Here is a 27,618-nt window from a genome sequence, read left to right as displayed (position 1 = left end):
TGCATGTCTCTAGGGTTTTAGGCAGGGAATCTCTCCTATCCCTACCTGGTAGTGGTGAGGATTGAACCTGGGACCTTCTGCATGCAAAGCAGATGTGCTGCCACTGAGCTGCAGCCCTTCTATAACTTCTTGTTGGTGAAAGGAACATTTGCCCTGTGTTTAGGAATCTTTTACTTGTAATGTGTGTTAGCTTCATAATGTAGATGTAAATATCATATTATGAAATGTTAGTTACAGGGAAATAGCAGTGTATCTGCGGTTTGTATCCAACTAAGTTTTACTCATAGTAGACCCATTAAAAATTAATGGTCCCAAGTTACCCATGCCCATTATTTTCAATGGGTCTACTCTGTGTAGAACTAACACTGAATACAATCCAATATGTTGGAAATTTGTTTAGTGTTCTTGTGAGCTGCTGCCAACACAATGTGGAAAAGTGTCATACAAACAGAGTTGATTATGCTTGTGCTATTGGGATGATTAGGCTGACCTCCCTTGTAGGAGCGTTGGGTTGGATCCAATTAAATCATTGTGTGCATGCAATGACTTCCATATGTGCAACAGAACCTTCCCTTCCTCTCCCCTTTCCCCCCCTCTTACCATCCAAAACACTGCTTCAGAGGGTAGGGGCAACCCCCAGAGCTGATGCAGGGGGCACGAGAGGGAGAGTCCCATTGCACTCGCAGAAGACATTCCACACATGCAGTGATTGAGTTGGACACAACCTGATGGTAATGAGTACTGAGATAATGAATCTGAATGCTTGAAAAAAGGGGGGCTATAAAATGTTATCTCTTGCCCTTCCCCTATCCATCAGAAGGAGAAGATAATGCAAGCGGAACTTGATACGGGATGGTCTTTTTCCTGTTTTGCCAACCATCTTGTACATTGAGTGCTGAGACAACTGGCTATTCATAGATCGTGACCGCAGTTCCTTTTTAGCAGGTCTCTCCCCTGCCTAGTGCCTGCTTTCATGCCATTCCTAGTCACCGTGCCAAAAGATTTTGGCGGAGGCGACATCAACAGACTTGGCAAAGGGCAACTCGACAGCCTCCTTGGTTGCCAAACAAACATCCCACCAGTGACACATGCTGGGGTTTCTGTTCCTTGGCCTATCAAGACTTAAACAGAAGGGCCTTCCAACAGTAAATAAAGAAGGAAAGGGAAAGGGCTTGCGCAGGAGACATCCAAGCATGCTGCTTTAAAGTCTTTGGCAGAAATCGCATTTTAAAAAAAAAATATCCCTGGAGGGTTGTGAAGGCGAATGATTTGATTTGGACAAAAAGGGAGTGGATCCCGAGAACAAGTAAAATGGTTGGGCTGCTCTTTCTCTCTCTCTCTCTTCATCAGGAACTAGTTTTACCAGACGAGCACTTTTGAGGATGGGATGGGATGGGAAAAGAAAAACAAACAAAGCAACATGTGTCTTTAAAAATGTGGATCCGTTTAAGATCTGTTTTTGAGAAAATCCATTCTCAAAACCCATTTTTTCTTCCATGCCTTTTCATCCGGGACAGAAATTTAAGCTGAGGACTGTTGAAATTCAGTCTGTAAGCTCCTCCACTCAGGTCTCTTTTGCTGGTAAGCAAGTATCATATATCGTGAGGGTGCTATGCAAATTGTGGGTGATGGCAGCAATAATTCAGGTATCTTGTGGCAATGAATTTCAGAACGCTTTAGTTTTTTTTTTAATTTATGAATCGCTTCCTAGGAAAGGAAAGCGATTCTCGAAGGGATTTCACAATACAATAAAAATATATATAAAACAACACGGTTAAAACAATTGCATGTATAAAAGCAATTAAAAAACAATTACATATACAGTGGAGGCTATTTCATTAGGGCTAGTGAGGCACTGTCCCACCAAGATCAGTTTGTCCTTAACCAGCCCTCACCTGCCTTCCTCCTTACTTGCAACCAACCTAGGGGATGACATTGCCTGCCAGCTTCTACCTCCTTAGGCTCAGGGTTGCCCTCTTATAACTCAGCAGGGAGGAAGATGGGGACAAAAGCCAAATTAGCTGGCTCCGCCTATCACTGGCTCTAGCGCCACCTACTGTAGGCCTCCCTGCCTTCTGCCGTATCAGTCCTAATGAACACTAGCCTCCACTGTACATATATAAAAACAGTTAAAACAATTCCATATAGAAAAACAATTCCAAATACAATACCCTTACCAAGTGGGACAAAAATCTCCACTTGTTGACGACTTTTTGAAAGAGGAAAGTCTTCAACAGGTGCCGAAACGACGATAGAAACAGTGCCTGTCTGATATTTATATTATTGCATTTGTATCATGCCCTGAGCTCCCACTGGAGCTCAGGCTGGCAAACACTTCTGTGGGGAAATATACACAATTAAGAATAAAATAAAAACATGTAAAACTGTTTAAAAATCTGAAAACGACAAAACACGGTAAAACATCTAAAACAAAATTAAGTACAGGTATAACCAAACCATATGTTTGGATGAGCCCACCAAAGCAGAAAAGGTTTCAGCAGGCATCTCAAGGAGTACAGTGATGATGCCTGCCTAATGTCAACAGGCAAGGAGTTCCAAAGTACAGGTGCTGCCATGCTAAAGACATGACTCCTTACAAATGCAGAACAGACACTGTGTGGCACTTGTAGAAGTGCAAGTTCTGCCGATTGAAGTGATTGCGTCGGCATGTATGGGGTAAGGCAAAACTGATCCCAAGTTGTTAAGGCCTTTATATACCAGTACTCAAAATTATAATTTGTATTGTTTGCACTGAATACGTGAATGCATTAATTTATTTTGTCTTGATCCCCCCCTTTATGTATAAAAAGATTTATTGAGTTTTGCCAGGTTTTAATTTTTTCTGTTGTGAGCTATATTGGTATCACTTGAAAAGGGTACAAGAATTTTTATGAAACATTAGATTTAATAATTGCTATTCTCCCAAGCCAAATTCTGTTTTTTCCACTTTTCCAAATCCAAATTAATACGTGATAAAAAATACTTGTTGTGCAAGAAAAAGTGTTGCATTACTATTTATGTTAATAGCTAATTTATAACATATGCAGAAATTAAGTACATCATTGCTCATTGTTATTGTTAATGTTATGTTCTTTTATGGAACAAAACATAAACTGTTGTAAAAATGAGTGCATAATTATTATTTATTTATTTTTATTAAATTTATATCCCGCCCTTCCTCCCAGGAGGGGCCCAAGACGGCAAACAAAACACTAAAAATGCTCTAAAACATCTTAAAAACAGGCTTTAAAATATATTAAAACAAAACATATTTAAAAACATGTTTAAAAAAAGCTTAAAAAACATCTTAAAAGGCAATTCCAGTACAGATGCAGAAATGTATGAATTTCTGTTTTGTCATACTTAACTTGTATGTACGAAATTAATGTGTGGGATCCATTGCCGAAGGATGTAGGGATGATTGCTAGTTCAGATAGCATTTTCCAAAGGGTTAGAAAAATTAAAATGGTGGATAGGCCCGTCATTAGTCATGATACTAAAAGGAGCATCCATGTCCAGAGGCAGTGTACCTCTGAATACCGGATGATGGAGACAAGCATTTAGGAGAGAGCTATTACCTTTTTGTTGTTCTTGTAAACTTTCTGGAAGTATCTCATCAGTCACTTTGGACTAGAGACAGATTTGTAATATGTTCCAGGACTTATTTAAGGCTGATGGATGATGATGATGTAGTGTTGTGCCAGCTGCCACATCTGTGTTAAAAAGAGACCAGAGTGGGGACTGTGCCTTTCCCCCTCTTCTGGCTTCATGACACAGCAATTGTTACACAACCCAGCCACACCATATTGGGTGCAGGGGTGTGTGTAGTGCTGGGGTCAGGTTGCATTGGCAGGCCATCAGTTGTGACCATCAGCCACTGTCAAAGCCCCAGAGATCAGTCCCATCAGCTGCCAAGGTTATGAGGTAGCTAATACTGAACCTATGTCTTCTTAAAGTGAAGGGAAGGGTCACTGAAACTTGAGCCATGATACTTGAGTTTCGTCCTATCCTCGTAGGCCTAGCAAACGAGGTCCAGGACTATGAACAGGCCACAGTTCCATGGGGATGCAGAAAAGACATGCTTGGTGATGTGTGCTGAATCACAGTACCACATTCTGCTTTGTGTGCCAGCGTGACCCAAATTCTTTACCAATGAAAGCTAACCTGTGTATGTTCTCCAAAGTTTGCACATATCTGTACGCTTTGTTTTGCTTCTGTTCACCATATCATCCTTGACCAATGGGAATCTTGTTCAGACCTCACTTCTGCAGGTGGCTGCTGAAATTTCACCAGGCATTGCTTATAGGTTTTGAAGCTTTATTTTTGCAGTCAATAAGGACTAGAAACTTGCTTTTCATATATTTTAAAAGTTGAGATTTTAACTACAATTAACTCAATTCTCTGCTATCCACCCCTGTAGATATATGAAGCCGCTGAGTCTCTGCCTACATCATCTCTGCTGAAGAACCACATATTCACCGGAGAATAGGACGAAACTGGAGAGTAACTTTGGCAAAAACAAGGAGAAGAAGTGGTGACGTGCCGTGACAGGAGAAAATCCATCAACAGTACGCCCAGTGTTCAGAAAAGCAGCCAAGTGAAAGAGGCTGGCAAGGTAAATGGGTCCCTTTGTGTTCTCACAATGCAAAGCTGGACGCAGGTTCAGTAAGCAAGCCTCTGTCCTAGAATCTCTCATGGAGAAAGGAAGAGTGGGGGGGGGGTGAAGAGCTGTTGAATGTTAAAGGAGCATTCCTTCGATGGGCAGAGACTGTGGAAGGCCAAAAAAAAAAAAGGGAAGAGAAGTACATTATTATTATTTAGTGTTTGTGAAACCACCACTTGGAATCTAGTCTGCTTCTGTCTGCATACCTCCATCACGGGGTAAGCAACCAGTGACCCCCTAGAGCTCAGTCTGCCCGCCTTCCCCCCCCCCCCCAAAAAAGCGATGGTTTTAAAATGGGAAAGGATGAAAACAATTCATGGAGGATTTAAAATCATTGGTTATTAATCAAGAAGTTGACGCTGCAGCCAGATGTTGCAGTGTGGGGTAGTCCTGTTCAGGGTTTATTTATTCATTTATTTATTAATATATTTGCATACTGCAATTTCATTTTAAAAACATCAAAGCGGTTTACAACTAAAAACCGCACAATAAAAAACCATTCAAAAATACAGTGAAAGCAAAGGTCAACTACTGCCAAAAAAAAAAAAAAAAGACATCTTAATTGCCCACATAAACCCAGCAGAACAGAAAGGCTTTCAGCAGGCGTTTAAAGGTTGAAACAGAAGGCACCTGCTGAATCTCTGTTTGCCCGGTTCTCTGGAATGTTCTGCCAATGACACTGAGGGCTCGATTTCATGTTCAATGAGCCTCGCCAATTTGGGGGATGACCCACACCGCTCCTGCAGATGACCTCAGTGATTGAGCTGGGATATAAGGGTTCAGGAGGTCCTTAAAGTTCCCTGGACCTAAGTTGTTCAGGGCTTTGTAAATTAATACAAAGACCTTGAACCTCATCAATCTCATCCAGGAATCCGGGCAGTAGCTCTACAAGTCAGCCAGGCCCTTTTCCAGAGTATTCCATTCCAGCTTCAGTTCACACACACGTGCTTGCATGCGCACGCACGCACACACGTCAACATTCCATCACCACTGAGAATGTTCATCCCTCGCTGGGCTGTTTTTGAGGGGGCCCCTAGGGGGCTCTTCCCCCTTGCCAAAGACTTGTTTGGGGTTCCCCTCATCTCCCTCATGTGTGGATGCTGCCTTGGCTATATAACAGGTGGGGAACCTCAGGCCCTCAAGGCCTATCTATCTGGCCCTCGGAACTTTCTGCAGGCTGTGCCGCTCCCTGGCCTTACTTCACTCCCCCTCTCAAAAAGGTTTTTGCCTGACTGAAATGTTTCCTTGACCTCTTGATAAATGCTTCTTGCTTCCCTAGATGGAGGATGAATAAACTAGCCTACCATACAAAGGGACTGTTTGCATTTCTTGCTCTGCCCATTTTTGCCTCTGGTCACACCCATCACTGGCCCTCCAAAGGCTGCCCAGAAGGGGGTGCAGCTCTTGGGCTAGAAAGGTTCCCCCACCCCACTTACCACTTATGTAATAGGGTTACCAGGTCCATGGCCTGAGACTGATCCTGTATCTTTAGGAGAACTCTATAATGGGAAAAACTACAAGGTGGAATTCTCCCTTCCCCCTGCACAACTTTTAAAGATGCAGAAGACCTCTTGGAGGCCGGGCCTGGCAACCAAGAGGTCTTCTGTATCTTTAAAAGTTGTGCAGGGGGAAGGGAGAATTCCACCTTGTGGTTTTTCCCATTACAGTGTTGCAACACCTGCACTTGGCTGACTTTCTCTTCTCCTAAAGATACAGGATCAGTCTCAGGCCAAGAACCTGGCAACCCTATTATGTAAGGATCCACACTCAGAAAAGGAATTTGCTTCTTAGTATCTGGGAGGGCTGTTCAGAGGCTCTAAATGCAGAGCCAGCATACCTCAGTGTATCTGTTGCTGGGGTATGGCAGGAGGGGGGAGAGGAACAATGGAGAAACGCAGTTTCTTTTTAGGCGTCCTGGGCCTCCTGGAGGTATCTGGTTGGGTACTGTAGGGAAAAACAGGGTGCTGGATTAGTCCAGCCGGATGCCCTCCAGATATTTTGAACTACATCACCCATCAGCCCCAGCCAGCTGTCATTGCGGAACCCTCATCTTCCAGGGTTCTGAATTGCACAGGGACCTGGCTCAAGCAGAAAAGGCTCCATCGGGGGGGCCAAACATAAGAGCCCGGCTGCTGGATCAGGCCAGTGGCCCATCTAGTCCAGCATCCTGTTCTCACAGTGGCCAACCAGGTGCCTGTGGGAAGCCCGCAAGCAGGACCCAAGTGCAAGAGCACCCTCCCCTCCTCCAGTTTCCAGCAACTGGCATTACTGCAGGGGCAACAATGGGGATGCGTGGGGCCAAAGGGCTGATGGGATTTGCAATCCAAAACATCTGGAGGGCACCAAGTCGGACAAAGCTCTACAAGGTGGAATTTTGGGCTGATCTGGCAAGACTCTCATGTGTTCTTACCTTTCGCTCTAGCCACCAGCATAGTTCCCAATCCCAGGGGCCCACCTTGAGTTATTTTACTTGCTCACACTAGGATGTGACTGTTGGCAACTGGCTTCCATATAAAAAGTGTATATACACACACACATACTGCATAACTACAATGGTCTCTAAGTGTGTGTATGTGTGTTATTTGGCACCAAATAAAATGCTCCCGATCTACTTTCACCTCGATTGGATCACAGGTGGGTTCCTTTTTTTAAGTTGTTTGTTGCTTTCCGCAGCTAACATCTCTCTGATTTAGATACAAGCTTTCTTTTCTTTTTTTTTGCAATGTGCTTCCTTTCTCAGTATCTCTGAACTTTTGTGTGTGTGTAGCTCCTGCAAACTTTAAGGAGCGTATTTTTATTATGATGCTGCTGCTGAAAATCCATTGTGAGCAATGTTTTAATTAAAGTCTTTCTCTGTTAATCTGTGCACATATGGATGCCGGGTCCTTTGAAATTCTATCTGAACTGGGATGAGGGTGGGGTGCAGGGAGAAAAAAAGCACACAACTTTTCATGAGAACAGAGAGATTGCACACTTTATCTTCACGCTTTAAAAGAAAAACAAATTGCCATCTATCACAGCAGGCAAAAAGGAGTCTGCTTCTCTTTTCTTTTTTAATGTCTGCACAATTTTTCTTTCCCTGTGTTTTTCCTTGCCATCTACCTAATTCACTATTAACATTTTTAATATGCTTTAAGATTCACAGCCAAGAAGCTACATGGGCTTTGTGATGTGCAAATCCCTTTTGAATGTGACTCTCAGTGTATTTCCCTGTTTCAGATAATGCAGAGACTATTGCTTCTCTAATGTATACTAATCTTGTTTCTTTAAAATACCTCCCATGGGTGGAGGAAGAAAATAGCATGGGGAAGCCAGATTTCGACTGGACATCAGGAAAAACGTCCTGTTAGAGCCATACGACAATGGAACCAATTGCCTAGAGAGGTAGTGGGCTCTCTGACACTGGAGGCATTCAAGAGGCAGCTGGACAGCCATCTGTTGGGAATGCTTTGATTTGGATTCCTGCATTGAGAGAGGGGTTGGACTCGATGGCCTTATAGGCCCCTTCCAACTCTACTATTCTATGACTCTATAATGGGCAGCCTCGGGACTTAGGCCCCTTCTGCATTCTAAATTTCAAGCGGTATCACACCACTTTAAACCGTTATGGCTTCCTCCAAAGAATCCTGGGAATTATAGTATGTTCAGGGTGCTGAGAGCTTTTAGGAGACCCCAATCCCCCTCACAGAGCTGCAGTTTCTAGAGTGGTTTAACAATCAATCCCTCTTCCCAGGGGACTGTGGAAATTGTAGCTCTTTGAGGGGAAAACGGGTCTCCTAACAATTCTGTTTAAAGTGATAAAACACTACTTTAAATGCATAGTGCAGATGGGGCCTAAATTCACAGTACTGGGCTGGGTAGACCAGTGGTCTGACTTGGTCAGGTTCATGTGGTCATATAGAATGTATTTATTTGTTTGTTTGTTTATTATTTAATTTCTATCCTGCCCTTCCTCCCAGCAAGAGCCCAGGGCGGCAACTAGAACTGCAACCTAATTGGCTGAAAGCTGAGGCTTACCCCTTACGCCCCATCTGTCCTAGATCTTGAAAGCCTTGTGATACTGCTTTAAAGAGCCATGCCTTCCCCCCAAAGAATCCTGGGGTTGGTAGCTTATTAAGAGTGCTGAGAGTAATAAAAGATGTTCAGCTTGAAAAGCTTGAGAGTATGATCCCTATTTTTTTAAAAAATCTGTTCCTATCTAGGAGCCTAGCATATTTACAGGCTGCTTTGTTTTGCTGGTCCTGCTAAAACAGACCCATGACCCGTATCTGCTGTTTTAAACTATGCTGCAGGCACCATTAGAGGTCCCTGGTATTTTTGGAAGACCCCCCTGAATCCAAAATGGAAAAAAAAATAGCAATTGTTATGAAAATGTACCTTGGAATGACTTTGAGGGAGCTAAGATGCATTGCAGCCTATAACTTCAGCAATTTCTTGTTTTCCTTAAATCCCTTATCTGTTTCATGGGGCAAAAATGGGACTCATTTCCACTCTTGCCCTCAGTGGAGATGGGTGACTCTGATGTCCATGGGGCAGTGAATCTGCTCTGGATTTTAGTCTGAAATTTCAAGGAACTTCCCAAGGTGCTGAAACCTTTTCCCAAAATAGGTTCAGCACCTTGCACAGTTTCTTGAAAGTTTGGACTAAAACCCAGAGTGGATTCACTGCCCCACTGGCATTGGAGCTATCAGTCTCCACTGCTTGCCCCAAATCTTCACCCTCTGAGCTGGCCTATAAATATTGCGGTGTTGGTAGGAAGCCTTTAATCTGCTGGAGATATATTAGAAGATAGGTTAGCGGATCATGGGAGTGCTTACTTGTATAACACAAGTTTAAGTGTGTGTGTGTGTTTGTGTGTGTTTGTGTGTGCATGCGCCCATGCCCCAGTTTAGGAGCATAAAATTTCAAGTATCCAGGTAGCAAGCTGATGAAGAGTTTTTCATTGGAACTTTATAGCACAAGAGGGCAAGGAAAGGGTTAGAGAACCCAATAATATGAGAAGAGATCAGATAGAATCTTCTGACAAAAAGAAAGATGGAGAAGAGTAAAACAGCCTGGCTGGAAGCTTAGATAAGCGCTTTCTCTTTCTAATGCACGACTTAAATAACACACAGTGCTTCCTTGCAACTTTAGTCTCAGCTTGGTTATCTGTCCCATCAGCGATGAGCAACTTGAGCCTGCAAGTTATTAACAAACTCTCAAGAAATTAGCCCATGTGTTCCCAGGTTCGACCTAGGAAAGTATAGCTCAGTGGATGAAGCAGTGTGAATTTGGGATGGGGCCTGCTGTAGTTGCAGGCTCAGACTGGGCCATCTGGTGCACGTAGGTAACCCTTTGAGCTGTCCCTGTAAAGAAAATTAGGGGGAGGCATCACAGCTCATTGAGAGTGTGTGCATGCTTCTCATGTGTGAGTTTCCAATTTCAGTGTCTGGCATCTCCAGTTAGAAATGAATTTTCATGTAGCAAGGGAATATCCCAGGCCATTGCTGCTGCTGAGGCTAAGTGGACCACTTTTGTTGAGTTTATACCATGCTATGGTTGGATATGAAGTAGCATATGAGGCTACCACCTTGCTGAAGCTAAGGAGGTCTGGGTCTGGATGGGAGACTGCCTGAGAACCACATGTATGCCCCCCTTTGTTTTTATGATGAAAGAAAGGCGAGATGTAAATGTAATATATATACATGGCACACATTGAACGAGATCATTTTTTCCTGCTGTTCTAAGTGTGAAAGAATCCAAAGTTATATTCCTGCACTGAGCAGGGGGCTGGAGTCAATGGCCTTAGAGGCCCCTTCCAACTCTTCTATTCTGTGATTTTATGATACTGCAGCCAAAGGGGCATGCCCTCAAAATATGTGTGCGCAGCGGGGTGCAAAATGAGATCCATCTCCCAGCGGTGCTTGCTAACGCATTGGCTTTCTCCTTTCAGTTCGTGGGTGCAGGGGAGACTTGGAAACAGACGACAGGCAGCATTAAGGTTGGCTTATTAGAGACTGGCAGCCTGGCACACAGATGGCCTTCAGCTGAAGATGGGCCAAAATGCACTATGGGAAAAATAGCACTTTTATTTTTATTTAACACCCCAAATCTGAGCAAAGACTCAGCTGGTGAGGTTTGCTTTGGAGGCCTTTGGTTAATCGCCAGATGTTTGTGCGTTTCCTTTCATGCCAACTCAGGCTGGCATTGCATGAAAATGCAGTTACAGCTGACAATGGTGAATGAGTCTAGGTGGATGAAACGAACAGATTTGAGGGACTGCAGTCACTTCTGCAAGAGGGCTGCTTGCCATGTGATTTTCCCCATTATGCATTATGAAGGAGACACTGTGAAAGAAGCTTGAAGCTGTGCAACTTGCAACAGCATCAGAACATAAGAAGAGCCTGGCTGCTGGATCTAGTCCAATATCCTGTCCTCACAGTGGCCAACCCAATGCCTGTGGGAAGCCCACAAGTAGGACCTGAGCACAAGAGCACTTGCCCTACTTGTGATGCTCAGCAACTGGTGGTCAGAGTCCTACTGTCTCTGACACGGAAGCTTTTCCCCCCATGTCTCAGACCACACGTGATTATGTCTCAAGAAAACAATCTTCAGCAGCCACCTCCATTTGAGTGACTGTTGCCCCAAACAATGGAATGGACCTGTGTACTGGGTGCGCCAGGGGCACAAATCCACATACTTGTAGTTAACATAAGAATTTAAGAAGAACCTTCTGGATCAGGCCAAAGGCCCATCTAGTCCAGCATCCTCTTTTCCCAATGCCTGTGGGAAAGCCACGGGCAGGAGCTCAGCACAAGAGCAGCCTCCCCACTTGTGATTCCCAGCAACTGACATTCAGAGGCATACTACCTTGAGGAGTAGAGGTAGAGCAGAGCCAACATGGCTAATAGCCATTGATAGACTCCTACTCCATGAATTTGTCTAATCCTCTGTTAAACCCATCCAAGTTGGTGGACATCACATCCTCTTGTGGGCGCTAATCCCATAGTTGTTAGATTTATATCGTGCCCTAGCACAGTGGGGAGGAGAGCCTGGCTGGGAGTCCAAAGTCTGTGAGTTCAAATCCCCGCTCGTGTCTCCTGGGTGTCAAGGGCTAGCTAAAGATCACCCCCACAGGGAGTGGCTCAGGGTTATGTGCCTTGCCACCTGTGCAGCTGTGGGCAAGCTGCATAGTCCCAAGGAGTCCAGTTGCCTCCCAGCTGGCAGTTGCGGACAAGGAAGGGCCTGGCTTGTGCAGCTGTGGCAAGCTGAGCAGGCCCTAGCCAGCTGGGGAGGACTAGCCTCAGAGGGAGGCAATGGTAAACCCCCTCTGAATACCGCTTACCATGAAAACCCTATTCATAGGGTAGCCGTAAATTGGGATTGAATTGAAAGCAGTCCATTTCCATTTTCCATCCCTCCCAGTAGGAGCCCAGGACGGCATAAAAAATAAGCAGGCTTTGTTTTAATTGAGGAACAGAATTCCAATCGACACGTTGTGGGGCAGGTTAACACCAAGGCCAGTGTGGTGTAGGTTAGAGTATTGGACTACAACCTGGGAGACCAGGGCTTGAATCCCCACACAGCCATGACTTGGGCCAGTCACTGCCTCTCAGCCTCGGAGGAAAGCAATAGTAAGCCACCTCTGAATATCGCTTACCATGAAAACCCCATTCATAGGGTCTCCATAAGTCGGAATCCATTTTTAACACCAAGGCCTTGGGGCAAAGCCCAACACTTTGCCTCCAGAAGCCTGTAAAGTGACATGATCCACCTTAAAATAAATTAAGGGGGCTGCAGTTCTCCTCTTTTGTTGTCGATGGCTCTTTACCTCATGCTCTTGGCAAAATCTTCGCCTTTCTTGATGGAGGCTTTCAGCTCTGAAACGGCCCCTACCACCATCTCCTCTTTGAAAGGAGAGATCTTGCCAGTCCCCAGGGTCTTCTCAATGCCCTGTTTTCCCAAGTAGCAGTGGCATGGAGAATTTCTTCCGATCAGACAAAAGAGCACTCGACGACCCCCAGGACAGAGAAGACAAACCAGGCTCCAGCATAAGCCATAGACAACGTAGCTGACCGTGTGCCTGCTTTTGCCTTGACGGCCTCCATCCTGGCCTCCTGAATCCTTCTGGTGAGGGCTGTCAGCTGGTCCTGAGGGTTATATGAAGCTATAGGGAGGTGCCTTAGATTGAATCAGACGATTGTTCTGTTAAGCCCAGCAGTTTTCTACTCGGGTTGGCAGCACAATGGAAAGAGATGGTAGAGCTGAACTGGCCAGATGGTGCTGTAGATATGGCGGGCAAGCAGGATTGCGCCGTTGATTTCCCCCACTGCCAGTTTCATTTACAGATAAAACTGAGGAGAAGCGGGGAGCGGGGGATTTCGGTTGCTGTTTCTTCAGGGTGCAAAATTTCTGCTTTCCATTTGAATTTCTCCAGAATCCTGCTCAGAGTGTTAGGAGGGAAAGGTGGCCATTTATTTCATCTGACAACAACAGTCCTGCCGAGCACATGAAGAATAAGGGCATGCCAGCTCTCCCGTGTTTGGCTTAAATTACCAGCGGGAAAGAGCCTCTTATCCAGCTAGCTGGTGTAAGCCTGTTAGGAAGTCTGTACACCGATAAGATGCAATAACCATTGATTTACTCAAACGGTTAACATCTCGGATGCTCAGCGCATAATATTAAACGGCTTTCAATCCTCTTCATTGTGATGAATGAGACTCTGCGTGTTCTTGCCCCCAATATGTTGTTCCAGGTCAGAAACAACAACGGAAAAAAGACTTGCTGAGGAATTTATTTTCCTTCTAAACCAGAAGAAGGAAACACATTCAGCCCCAATGAACCATTTAGCACAGTCATTTCCACACAGTCATGCCCCAGGCGACGCTGGGGATTCCTCAGATGTTGGGCAGCAACACAGAAGTGATAGATCAGTAAGGCTCACTTTTAAAAAAAACACTTTTGGGTCAATTAAAGGGGTGCCTTTGATTTTCAAATTCATTTTCTTACATTTATATCTCACCTTTCTTCCATCACGGACCCCAAGGTGCCATAGAAGTGCTTCCCAGGTGATCCCCTACCAGGCCCTCACCAGACAAAGACCTGCTTAGCTTCAGCTGGGTGGTGGTGTTATGCACCTTCAGACTATCTCCTGGGACCATAGACACCAGAGTCTCCTTAGTCAGTTACCACAACTACTGCCTTAACTGAAGGAAGAACAGGGGGGCGAATCACTTGTTTAGTTTTGCTTTAATATAAATGAACTAAAGAAATATATATGCAATCATGTGCATAGATGCCATTATGTATGGATTTCAGGAAATTACCCATCCAGGTACGGACCAGAACAGACCTAGACCTTCAGCAAGACTGTGGCCTCATGTGCTATCCTACCATACCCCAAGATTTAATGGAAAGAAACTTGCATTTTATGGAAGGGAACTGACTAGATTTTAAATATTTTTATTCAAAGTACTAACAAAATAACAGGAGGTAGGCAGTGGCTGTACTTGGAAAAGTGAGGCAAGGAAGGGATGAAGTGGTATTTATTGTGTCTGGGGTGTGTGGAGGGAGCTTTGTCCCACATGTTAGATTTTTGATAATGGTAAATTTCACATTAATAGTCCCATTCTAAAAGTATTTCCCACTGAAGTACGTCCTCTTGGTGTTTTGATGGAGATAACTTTCAAGTAAAGCAAGCTTAGGATTTATTTATTATTGCATTTATGTCATACTTTTCCTTCAAGGAGCTCAAAGTGGCGGCCTCAAGGAATGCAGCCTTGTTTTAATTTCCAGTTTATGTTTCGTTATAACTTGCACAAGATCCTAGCAACGGGGGGGGGGGTGAAGAACAGAGCCGCCCTCCCTTTTCTCTGATACCACTTATGGTAGGCACCATCTTAGAGAATTTCTTCCTTTCCTCTCATCCAGGAGGTTATACCCAACCTAAGATGATCCCTGCTATAAAATGTAACTCCATCATCTACAAATGGTGCAGGTTTTAAATATTTTCTTGAGTCATTTAATGGCTGTTCTTTTAAACTGCTCTTATTGTTTTAATGGGCTTTTTTCATTGCTGCACACTGCCCTGATACTTATGAGAAGGCAATATATAAATACTTCTATAAATAAAATAAAATCATGTAGGAATGGTTTGTTTTTTTTAAAAAAAAACCTTAAGAGTTACTGTTTTCTCTGTATTCCACAGTGCATGGAGATTGAATTAGCTTATTTAAACTCCTGTAATTAATTGGCCGAGCGTCTACTGTCTATTCATGTATGCAGCCCTGTCACGCTCCAATTGGGAGTAAACTGTATTGGCTATAATGGGACATAAGAGCAAACATTCACATGTTCTATTGTACAGTTTCCTTGAAGTGGGTGACAATCCTGTTCAGAAAATTTTCAGGAACCCCTTTCTCAGAATATCTGTAATTGTGGACAAGATTTCACCACCTTGTGAAGCTACCAGGGAAGGTTGGGCATATTGTTTGTGTGAGACAGCAATGATGCCTGATATATTTAGAACCATAGAATAGTAGAGGTGGATGAGGCCTATAAGGCCATTGAGTCCAACCCCTTGGTGAATGCAGGAATCCAGCTTAAATCATATCCGACAGGTGGCTGTCCAACTGCCCTTTGAAAGCCTCCAGTGTTGGAGAGCCCACCACCTCCATAGGTTATTGGTTCTATTGTTGTACCGCTCTAACAGTTAGGAGGTTTTCCCTGATGTTCAGCCAAAATTGGGCTTCCTATAAGTTGAGGCCATTATTCCATGTTCTGCACTCTGGGATGATCATCCAAAAGAGATCCTGGCCCTACTTGGTGTGACAACCTTTCAAGTACCTGAAGAGGTTTCCTTTACTTGGTGACTTGTACTGCTTTTTGCAGGTCCATGGCCTGGTGGTAGAACATCTGCCTTGCAGGTTCAATCCCTGTTTCTCGCCCCTCCTGTTCTCTTTCTTAGAATCATAGAATCATAAAATGGTAGAGTTGGAAGGGGCCTATAAAGCCATCGAGTCCAACCCCGTGCTCAATGCAGGAATCCAACTTAAAGCATACCCAACAGATGCCTGTCCAGCTGCCCCTTGATGGCCTCTAGGCACTCTAACAGGAAGTTTTTCCTGATGTTCAGTTGAAATCTGGCTTCCTGTAACTTGAGCCCATTGTTCCATGTCCTGCACTCCAGGACAATCGAAACAAGATCCTGGCCCTTCTCTGTGTGACAACCTTTAAAGCCCTTGAACAGTGCTATCATATCCCCCCTCAGTCTTCTCTTCTCAAGGCTAAATATGCCCATTTCATAGAATCATAGAATAGTAGAGTTGGAAGGGGCCTATAAGGCCATCAAGTCCAAACCCCTGCTCAATTCAGGAATCTAAATCAAAGCATTCCCGACAGATGGCTGTCCAGCTGCCTCTTGAAGGCCTCCAATGTCAGAGAGCCCACTACCTCTCTAGGTCATTGGTTCCATTGTCATATGGCTCTAACAGTTAGGAGGTTTTTCCTGACGTTCAGTTGAAATCTGGCTTCCTGCAACTTGAGCCCGTTATTCTGTGTCCTGCACTCTGGGACAATCGAGAAGAGATCCCGGCCCTCCACGGTGTGACAACCTTTCATGTACTTGAAGAGTGCTATCATATCTCCCCTCAGACTTCTCTTCTCAAGGCTAAACATGCCCAGCTCTTTCAGTCTCTCCTCATAGGGCTTTGTTTCCAGTCCTCTGATCATACTTGCTGCCCTCCTCTGAACCTGTTCCAGTTTGTCTGCATCCTTCTTGAAGTGCAGAGACCAGAACTGGACACAGTACTCAAGATGAGGCCTAACCAGTGCTGAATAGTGGGGAACTAATACTTCACGCAATTTGGAAACTATACTTCTGTTAATGCAGCCTAAAATAGTATTTGCATTTTTTTACAGTCACATCACACTGTTGGGCCATATACAGCTTCCAATCAACAACAATCCCAAGATCCTTCTTTCATGTAATGTTGCTGAGCCAAGTATCCCCCATCTTATGACTGTGCATTTGGTTTCTTTTTCTAGATATAGAACTTTGCACTTATCCCCATTAAATTTCATTCTGTTGTTTTCAGCCCAATGCTTAGCCTATCAAGGTCCCTTTAAATTTTGTTTCTGTCTTCCAAGGTATTAGTTCTCAGTCTCTCCCAATTTTGTATCATCTGCAAATCTGATAAGCATTGCCTGCACCTCCTCATTCAAGGCATTAATAAAAATGTTGAAGAGCACTGGGCCCAGGACCGAGCCCTGTGGTACTCCACTCGTTACGTCCGCCCAGTTTGAGAAGGAACCATCGATAAGCACTCTTTGAGTACGATTCTGGATCCAACTGTGGATCCACCAGATAGTTGTTCCATCCAGCCCACATTTAGCTAGCTTGCTAATCAGAATATCATCAGGCACTTTGTCAAAAGCTTTGCTGAAGTCGAGATATATTTTGTCCACAGCATTCCCACAGTCTACAAGGGAGGTTACCCGGTCAAAAAATGAGATAAGATTAGTTTGGCAGGATTTGTTCTTCATAAATCCATGTTGGCTCCTAGTAATCACTGCACTGTTTTCAAGGTGCTTACAGACTGACTGCTTTATAATCTGCTCCAGAGTTTTTCTAGGGATTGATGTTAGGCTCACTGGTCTGTAGTTCTCCAGTTCCTCCTTTTTGCCCTTTTTGAAGACAGGGACAACATTAGCTCTCCTCCAGGCATCCGGCACTTCACCAGTCCTCCATGATTTCACAAAGATAATAGAGAGCGGTTCTGAGAGTTCTTCAACCAGTTCCTTCAATACTCTAGGATGCAGTTTATCAGAGCCTGCTGATTTGAACTCATTCAAAGTGATTTGGTATTCCTGGACTGTTTGTGTATCCATCTCAAGCTCTAATCCTGCCCCTTCTACTTCATGTTTCCTGGGAGGGTCATAGACCCTTTTTTGGGAGAAGACTGAGCCAAAGTAGGAATTGAACACTTCTGCCTTTTCTTTGTCATCTGTTATCATTTTGCCATCCTCATTGAGTAACTGAGCCACCATTTCTTTTCTCTGTCTTTTACTATGAACGTACCTGAAGAAAGCATCTCTCGCTAACCTCAGCTCATTCTCAGCTTTAGCCTTCCTGATGCCATCCCTGCAATTCCATGATACCTGCCAGTAGTCTTCCTTTGTGGCCTGGCCTTCTTTCCACTTCCTGTATGTGTCCTTTTTTGTTTTCAGGTCACCTATAAGCTTTTTGTGAAGCCACATTGGCTTCTTCTGTTGTTTCCCCCCCCTTTTTTTTTCCTTGGTGGAATTGCTTGCCACTGCACTTTTAGAATTTCCGTTTTTAGAAACTCCCACCCATCTTGGACTCCTTTTCTCATTAGGGTCGCTTGCCATGGAACCGTACTTCAATTGTTCTGAGTTTATTAAAATCAGCTTTCCTGAAGTCCAAGGTGCGCATATGGCTACCCTCAGCTTTTGCGTCTGTTAAAATCAAGAATTCAAGTATGGTGTGGTCCCTTTCCCCCAGAGTTCCCGTAACTGCCACTTCATCCACCAAATCATCTCTGTTGGTTAGAATCAAGTGAAGGATAGCTGATCCTCTGGTTGCTTCCTCCACTCTCTGTAGGAGGAAGTTATCTCCGACACAACTTTCTTTCAGTCTGTCTTCATAGGGCTTTGTTTCTAGTCCCCTGATCATCCTCATATTTATTTATTATTTATTTATTAATTAAATTTCTATACCGCCCCATAGCCGAAGCTCTCTGGGCGGTTCACAACAAATAAGCATCTGAAGTACTAGATACTACTCATAGGGCTTTTTTCATAGAGCTATCGCTAGTCGGGCGGTATATAAATTTAATAAATAAAATAAAATAAATAAAAAATTTTCCTCCTGCAAACTTGTTCCAGTTTGTCTGCATCTTTCTTAAACTGCAGTATCAAGAACTGGACTCAGTACTCAAGATGAAGCCCAACCAATGCTGAATAGAGGGGAACGAGTATTTCACACAATTTGGAAACTATACTTCTGTTAATGCAGCCTTCTTATCAGCCTAGGATTCTTCCTTTTCTTTTGATGCTAAAATTAAAGCATAAAACCTTCTAGGGACAGTTCCTCAGAATCTGTCAGCAATCTGGCCAAATTATGGGTTTCACAAAACTGGCAGTTAGACCTCTGAAACATGACGTGGACCGTGCATGTCAATTGGAGCAAGAAAGAGGTGGGAGAGGAGGCAGGCAGGCTTGCTTCAGTACCATTTTCCACAGAGAGAAAGCAAAGGCTGGACTCCACGAGTGCAGCTTTGTGTCTGTGGGCGGGTGGTAGGCCTAAATTTTGTCTTCTCTTCCATTTATGGAAGGAGTTAGGAGAGAACAGGGAAGCAGGGAGGAGCCAAAAAAAACTCTGCTGCGGCAAACAAGTTCTTCTTTGATTTTAATTAAGTTGTCAAATTGAAAATAATGGTGTTACCAAGCAACGTGGTGGCTATTATATTCCATTGAAGCAGATGTACAGAAAATGAACTGCAGGCACAATGTTAAGACTGTGTACTGACAGCCCTTTGAGGGAGATTGGAAGTTTTGTAACCTGTATGTGACTTTTTGTTATTAACTAGGAACGTCTTTTTCAGGAGGGCTGTAGGCTTTCATCAGCTCAAATTCTCATTGCTTTGGTGGCAGGGCAATGTTGATTGGCAAGAGCTAATTTGCACTTGGTTGGGCTGTGAGTTAAAGGCATGTGTCTTTATATGTAAGTCTGTTTTGGTTATGGTGAGTTCACTGAGATAAAACAATCCACATCCATGGCTCTTTATAGGGTGACATTGCAATAGATAAATCTCAGCTCTCTGCGAGCTTACAGTCCAAAATTTAACTCAAGGAGAGCGAGGAGGGAAGGAAAAGTGGAATATGACCAAAGCAAAGGGGGAATATGATCAAGGGCTATGACATGGAGGCAAGGTTTGTTTCAAAGGGTTAAGAGGGTTAAGTCAAAAGTTTCACAGAAAAGTGGATAGTGAAAGGTGTGGTGGCTAGGGGAAGAAATGATGCTTACAGATATTTTCCCCATGGAGATATGCATGTACATCACAAGATGCATCTAGGCAGCAGTGGTGCAGTCAGGACCACTAATGGGCACATGTCAAGGGCCCCACTCAGCAGAATGAAGAGAAAGCCCCCCCCCCAATGCAGCAAGGCTGGCTTGCCACATTTTGCAGTAAGCGAAGTAACACACATTACCATCTAAAGGATTACCACCTAATTAAGTCAAGGAGTCTAAAATTGTGGACCATTTTAAATTGGTAAACCACCTCCAGCTTCAGTTGCCTACCACTGCCAACCATTCAGTAAAGTTTCAGTGAGCATTGCAACGTGGCTGTGGATTGGGATTTGAACCTGGATCCCTCTAGTCTTAATCTAACCATTGTACCACATTGGCTTTGCACTGATTGGATATGCATCCAGACACACATCGGATACCTGCATGAGCAGAGGCTTTCTTCCTTGCTGGATGGGGGCACCTGTTTATTCAGCTGCAAATTCTCTTATCCTTAACAACGTGCCCATTCTGCATCCATTATAGCTTATAATCAATCAGTTGGATACCAATTTGGACATATGGACTGCCTGCATTAATTTATATGTTCAACTCAAGATCAGTGGAATATTCTTATTGTTAATATTAGCTGACAATGTTTCTTTCGTTTTTCTCTGTTATATTTATTTATTTATTTATTTATTTATTTATTTTATTGCACTTGTATACCGCCCCATAGCCGAAGCTCTCTGGGCGGTTTACAGCAATCAAAAACATTAAAACACATACACAATTTAACACATGCTAAAATGCCTGGGAGAAGAGGAAAGTCTCGACCTGGCGCTGAAAAGGTAACAGTGTTGGCGCCAGGCGCACCACGTCAAGGAGATCATTCCATAATTTGGGGGCCACCACTGAGAAGGCCCTCTCCCTTGTTGCCACCCTCCGAGCTTCCCTTGGAGTAGGCACCTGGAGGAGGGCCTTTGATCTTGAACGTAGTGTACGGGTGGGTTCGTATCGGGAGAGGCGTTCCATCAGGTATTGGGGTCCCAAGCCATGTAAGGCTTTATAGGTCAAAACCAGCACCTTGAATCGAGCTTGGAAACATACAGGCAGCCAATGCAAGCAGGACAGAATCGGTTTTATATGTTCGGACCGTCTGGTTCGTGTTTATTTATTTATTTTATTATTATTATGTTACCAATCTGGCCGCTGCATTTTGCACAAGCTGCAGTTTCCGAACCATCTTCAAAGACAGCCCCACATAGAGTGCATTGCAGTAATCTAATTTGGAGGTTATTTGCAAAAATTAGGTTTAAAATGTATCTTTCTTAAAAAAAAACTTAGTATGAGCCCCGCTGAATCAGGCCAAAGGCACATCTGCTCCAGCATTCTGTTCTGACATTGGCCAACTAAATGCCCATGGGAAGCCCTCAAGCAGAACCTGAGCACAATGGCATACTGCCTCCACCAGTGGAGGTAGAATACAGCCTTCATGGCTAGAAGCATTGATAGCTTTATCCTCCGTGAATTTGTCTAATCCTCTTTCAAAGCCCTCCAAGTTTGTGGCCTCGCTATCTCATGGGAGCGAATTCCATAGTTTAACTCTGAACTGTGTGAAGAAGTTCTTTCTTTTGTGTGCCCCAAACCTTCAAACCTTCTGCTTCATTGAATGTCCCCAGTTTGTAGTATTAAGAGCGGAGGGGGAGAGAGACCTTCCTTCTGCATTTCAGGAAGTAGCCTATAATAAGGTTTTGGTAATATGCAAGCGTATTTAATTTTAACTGTCTGATAATGAATTGATCGGTTAGATGACATGTTTCTAATTGGCTGGAAAGAAATCTTCACTCCATTAGCGCTCTTAATAGTTTTTGCACAACTGGTCCAGACAAGGGTGTCAACCTGGGCACATTCTTAAGACATTTTGCTCTGATCTACAGTCAAAAGAGCCCGCTCGTCAAATCTCAAAGCCTGTCAAAACCACAACCCAAAGAAGGGGAGGAAGGGTCACATCTGATGTTGTTGCAGGGCTGTCATTCAGAATTAGCAGGGGTATCAGATGTCCTGTGTTTATTTTCTAGCCTTTGGAATAAGCGCTCACAGCCGTGCTTGTCGGTAACTCTACCAGGTTAAAACCTGGCCACAACATGCCTGCCTTAGCTATTAATAATGCTGTATTACTTAGCTCTATGCCATGGGGTGGCTCTTATCCAAATGGTGGGCAAATGCAGGGCAGTGTTAGAACATGCCTCAGAGACGAGGCATCTCAGATGATGTGCTTTCTGTAAGTCTGTAGCACACAAAGGCCTGAGCATGCTAGTTTGTGGGTCAGTGTCGGTTGGAGCTGACCTCTGATTTGCTCCAGACTGCCTAGCATGCCAGTGCCATCTACAAATAGAAGACATGGCAGAATTGGCACAAATGCAGTATATCAGCCTTCACCAACCTGATGCCCTCCAATTGCATGACTGTGTTGGCTGGGGCAGATGGGTGTTATAGTGTAAAACATCTGCAGGGCACCCAGTACGGGAAAGTTACACTATGCTAAACTCCAAGGGTGGGAAACTTTGGCCCTCCAGATGGTGCTGAACTATAACTCCCATCAGCCCTAGCAAGCACGGTCATATGAGATGAAAGTCCTTGTGCAATTGTTCCCTTGAGGCTGGGTAAATATTTTTTTTCTGCAAAAGTCAGAGGAATTCAGCTTCATGAGACTTCAGCTACCATCACAAACCCTTTTTCAGCTATCAAGGCAAAACAACCTGTTTCTAAAAAAAGTTTGAATGTTTTTTAAAAAGCCCAATTAAATGTAATGGAAAAATACAGGAAAAAAACAGCAGAAAGGGAACAGGTTAGGTCCTTGTGTACTAAACAAAGATAGCAATTTTTGCATTCTGGGACATTAGTGTTTACTTATGGAAATATGCTGTGGTTTTCCACCAACTGAAAAAAAGCTAAATATGTTTTAAATTGCAGCTAAGCTGCTTTATATATAGTCCCATGGTCACTTACATAAACAGTGATCTTTAATAAAAAAAAAAAGCTTTCTGCAAAAGGTCAGTATCTTTCTCTCATAATAAGCTAGCCTGTCCGTCTGGCCCCACGGACTCTTCCTATTCCACATCCCAATAAGAGTGGAGCAAGTGCCTCAGGATGTGGTGGGCCCTCCTTCGCGGGAGGCTGCATATCCATCTTATCATGGATGTTGTTCCATCCTATTTTCTAGATCCTGCACTGAACAAGGGCATTGGACTAGATATTCATAAATTAGTATTATAGATCATCACCCTACCTAGAACCTGTACCAAGGTTCTCTTTTCGTCTAGCGCAAAGGCTCTTGTGCTAGCAGAGGGGTGAGTTTTAATGTTGTGCAACAGAGGAATCCAATGCAACAGTTGCGCAGGCAGAAACCCGTTGCACAAAAGATTGCACAATCTGTTGTGCAACAAGGTTACCAGCAACCTACTTATACATTCTCTTGCACAACACCATTCCACTAGCACTAAACATTTCCCCAGCAGAACAAGTACAGGCATACCCCGCTTTAACGTACGCAATGGGACCGGAGAGTGTACTTTTAAGTGAAAATGTACTTAAAGGGAAGCAATTATCTTCACTTGTACTGCACGCAATCCCCACTAGATGGCAGCGGCGTCATGCCAATAAAGTGTCCATTGTTGCGAAGCGCGTACTTTAAGCGGGGTATGGTGGAGTATGGAGCATGCACTTTATAGCGAGGCGACTTTAAGTGAAGCTACTTTAAGCGGGGTATGCCTGTAATACCGCTGAGTGGCTTTCACCTAGCACTACGTTGGATGCTCCTTGGAGGAAAGGTGGTTTATAAACGTAATAAATAAATGAAATAAATAAATAATAAACCCCACAAAGTTTTGAAGAGTAACAAAAGAGTGTTTTTAGTATTTTTGTTTGCTGTGCTGGACTCCTTGTGGAAGGAAGGGCGGGATGTAAACTTGATAAACGTATAAATAAATAATAAATAAATATTTCATTTAAAACATCAAAGCAGCTTACAAGTTAAAAAGAAAACAACCACCATACAATAAAAACATTAACAATACAATAGGAACAAAGAGCAGCTACTGTGAAAGGACACGTTCTTAATTGCCTGGCACAACAGAAAGGTTTTCAGGATGCATTTAAAAGTTAAAACAGAGGGAGGGCATCTTCAGCATATGACAAAAAGTACATAATGAAGATATCAGATGCACCTCTGCGGGGACAGAATCCCACAGCTGCCACCCCTGCCCTGAGTAGCTTCCACCAGTGGAGGAAGGGAACAAAGGAGGAATATGAGCAGCTGGTATTGTCTGAAGGTACATGTTACACTAGCCTTGCTGGGCCTAAACAGGCTTGTTTCTGGTCAGTGCATGGTTAGGGAGACCACCTGGGAACCCTAGGAATGCCACCTTGAGATCTATGGAAGGAAGGTGGGAATTATTATTATTATTATTATACTTGTTAGTTGTTTGTTACCCCAAGGTCTTCAAGCGACTGAAGCTTATTTTAAAACATATGCATAAAATACATTATAATATTCATATAGAAACGTCTGCAGTTCATAAAAAAAAGATACAAAATAACTCACCCATAACAGCATCAGGAAGCTTTGGCAGCACACGAACAGCAAAAGCGACATCATCATAGTTCCATCAAAAGCCTTGGGAAAAGTGAAGCGAAGGTGCCAGGCAGACCTCACTGAGGAGAGTGTTCCGCAGATGGGGAGCCACAACAGAAAAGGCCCTTTCCCTTGTCGTCATCCTCTGAGCCTCCCTCAAAGAAGGGACCTGGAGAAGGGCCTCTGATGAAACTCTAAGGGCCTGGGTAGGTTCACTTACATAGGCTTCAACTCATTTGGGAATGAAAATGAAGGGCTTACATTAGGGGAAGGACTGTAACTCAGCGGTAGAGCATCTGCTTTCCATGTGGAAGGTTGTAGGTTCCATCCCTGGCACTTCCAGGTAGGGTTGGAAATATCCTCCACCTGAATTACCCAGAGAGCCGCTGCCAGTCAGTGTAGACAATACTAAGCTAAGTGAACCAATGATCTCACTCAGTATAAGGTAGCTTCCCACGTTCCTAAATTGAAAGCCACGCCTGGATGCAAAAGAGCGATGTGGTACCTTGTGTAAGTTCCAGGAGACCGGAAAATAGGAAACTGTCAGATTGTTGGCCCATCTATCCCAGACGGACTATTGTCTACTCTGACTGGGAGCATTTCTCCAGGGTCTCAAGAAGGGGTCTTTCCCATCACCTGCTACACAATCCTTAAAAAAAGAAATACTGGAAATGCCAGTGGTTGAATCTGAGACCTCCTGCATGCAAAGGATGTACTCTCCCACTCCTAGGATCTCTTCCTTATTTAACACGGTGCAAAACTTTCCCGATTCGAAATCTACCCCCCCCCAAAAAAAAAAACACAATCACTGTGGAAAGGGCAACAGGCTAATTTGGAAAAACAGGGAATGCAATAGTTGACATGGTTGCATGCAGAGGTTAAGTGAGGACATACCTCTTCAAAACTAGGAGGAAACACCCTCCTGCTCTTGTTCTGATGTTGCCTTATTGCTGGCCTCATGATAACAGAACTTTTCATGAATGTTTGGGAATGAGGATACAAGGGAGGGTGGGACAAGATGTTTGATATAGAGGAAAGGGCTATGATCAGTAAGGGACTGACTGCAATGCCAGATCTGTTAAATACCTTTTATAAAAATATGAAGAATTAAAAGTATGCAAAATTATGAAACTCGTTTTCATTGAAATATGATTTTCATTTAAGGTCAGAACACCATTAGTAACTCCTTTTTAACAAAGACATGTGTTAGGCTAGGGTATTAGAGACATTTGCATATAGTAAGGCCACAAGATCTTTGTTACCAAGTCTGTTTACCAGTCCTTGAAGGCAGAAAGTAATAGCACAGAATGAACCTTTTAATACAAGAGCAATTAAGTTGCCTGTTTTAAAATATTCTGTTGAGAAGAAAGCTCATGCTCATGACTCACCAAGTCACAATACATCCAACAATAATCTTCATATAATGAAGTTAAGGTTAGACAGGTCTGATGATACTTAATCTTTAAGGCAGCAATCCAATACTTGTCTACTCAGAAGTCAGCTCCATTGGATTCAATGGGGCTTATTCCCAGTTAAATGTGTGTTGGATTGTAGCCTAAAGCTGCTTGTGGGTGCAGATTAGGGTTGCTAGGTTCAGGGCCTGAGACATCCTGTATCTTTAGGAGAAGAGAAAGTCAGCCAAGTGCAGGTGTTCTTGCAACTCTGTAATGGGAAAAACCACAAGGTGGAATTCTCCCTTCCCCCTGCACAACCTTTAAAGATACAGAAGACCTCCTGGTTGCCAGGCCCAGCCTCCAAGAGGTCTTTTGTATCTTTAAAAGTTGTGCAGAGGGAAGGAAGAATTCCACCTTGTGGTTTTTCCCATTACAGTGTTGCAAGAACACCTGCACTTGGCTGACTTTCTCTTCTCCTAAAGATACAGGATCAGTCTCAGGCCATGAACCTGCCTGCATGAAACACCTTGTCTGTAGAATTTGGCTGTAGGATTTGTTCTGGCTGCCAGTCTGCTACCAGGCCAGGGTCAATGTTTTGGTACTTATGTATGAACCTCTATACAGCTCAGGACCAGGTTACTTGAGATACTGCCTTCTCCCTAAGATACCTAGTAGGGCACTGCATGCTGCAGGAAATTTTCTTCCTGAAATCCCTAAAATTCCAGAAGCCTGCTCTGCAGTAATTCGGAGCAGAGCTTTCAGTGTGGCTGCCCCTGTTCTGTGGAACAGCATTTCTGTTGAGATATGACAGGTGCTCACTCTCTGAAACAATTGAAGACATTTTTGTTTTGATGGGCTTTTCTAGTTTGATGAAAAGGTCTCTGCCTTAGGTGTTCATTTTGTATTGTTTTTAAAACTGTTTAAAGCTGTTTTTAAAAACCCATTTTAGTTCTTTATGATATGACTGTAAATCACCTTGAGCCACACACACACACACATAGTGATTGATAAATAAACATTGCTAATTTTAAAAGGATGCACTCTTAACCCTATTAATCTGGGACTAAGCCCCATTGAATTCAGTAAGACTTACTTCTGAGTAGACAAGCTAGGATTGGGTTGTATAGCAGACACAGAAACATGTTATCACTCCTTCTAGAGTAGATTCGATCACCTAACATTTTAGTCAGTGCATAGTATGTCACCGTGACATCCCACAACTAGGATTTGGTAGCTGACTGGTTTTGTGGCAGATCCCCATTTTCAAACCTCCAATTCTTCCGAGCCAATCAATTTTTGCTGGTTCTTGGTGCTGTAAGGGAGAGGAACCCTTCAGCAAGGTGCAGTGAGCCTAGTTGTGTGGCTAAAGCACACTTAAAATAATGTTTGAAGTCATTTAATATTAGGAGTAATAATATCTTGAGATACTGTCGAAGGCAGGCTGCAGCTGGGACTTGTCAGAGGCTTGACGCAGCTGATCCTTGTCTCTGCAGAGCCTCACGGCTGTGTGGGATGCACTCTCCCTTCCTGGCATACACTAAAGAGGGAGAGAAGTCAGGGAGGAGAGAGCAGCTGTAGAAGTATCATATCCTGGAAAGGATATGGAGAAAAAGAAGTAGTGTCTCAGTGTGGGAGATGCAGGCGAACCAACAGGGAATGATTCCTGGGCGGCAACCCGGTGGTGAGCCAGGAAAGTAGACACCTTATAGCAGGGTGGGGAACCTCAGGCTCAGGGTCTGAATGTGGCCCTCCAGGCCCCTCTGTGTGGCCCTTGGAACTCTTCTTAGGCCACACTCCTCACTGGCTCTGCTTTGCACCCTGAGTGGGTCTGCTTGGCTGGAACGGGTCTTTGAACTCTAATTGTGCTTCTTGGTTGTCTGGATGGAGGCTAGAGATGGGATGTGTGAGTGTGAGTGTG

General features: G+C 43.8%; 1 protein-coding gene across 5 annotated transcripts in view; it reads left to right on the top strand.

Moving 5' to 3' along the window:
• The window catches only part of ST3GAL1 (ST3 beta-galactoside alpha-2,3-sialyltransferase 1), a 140,555-nt gene that overhangs the window by 80,132 nt on the left and 32,805 nt on the right, over window positions 1–27,618 (top strand). For 4 of the 5 annotated variants that reach the window (XM_061606950.1, XM_061606943.1, XM_061606939.1 and 1 more), the window contains exon 3: window positions 4,421–4,615. The gene's annotated coding sequence lies outside the window, so the exon portion shown is untranslated. Of the gene's footprint in view, window positions 1–4,420; window positions 4,616–27,246; window positions 27,382–27,618 lie in introns of those variants that run through there. The other variant, XM_061606949.1, reaches the window with a different exon arrangement.

The sequence above is a fragment of the Rhineura floridana genome, chromosome 1 (genome assembly GCF_030035675.1).
Source record: "Rhineura floridana isolate rRhiFlo1 chromosome 1, rRhiFlo1.hap2, whole genome shotgun sequence".
Taxonomy (NCBI): Eukaryota; Metazoa; Chordata; class Lepidosauria; order Squamata; family Rhineuridae; genus Rhineura; species Rhineura floridana.
The sequence above is the reverse complement of the archived record's forward strand: the minus strand, read 5'-3'. Positions and strand labels throughout refer to the sequence as shown.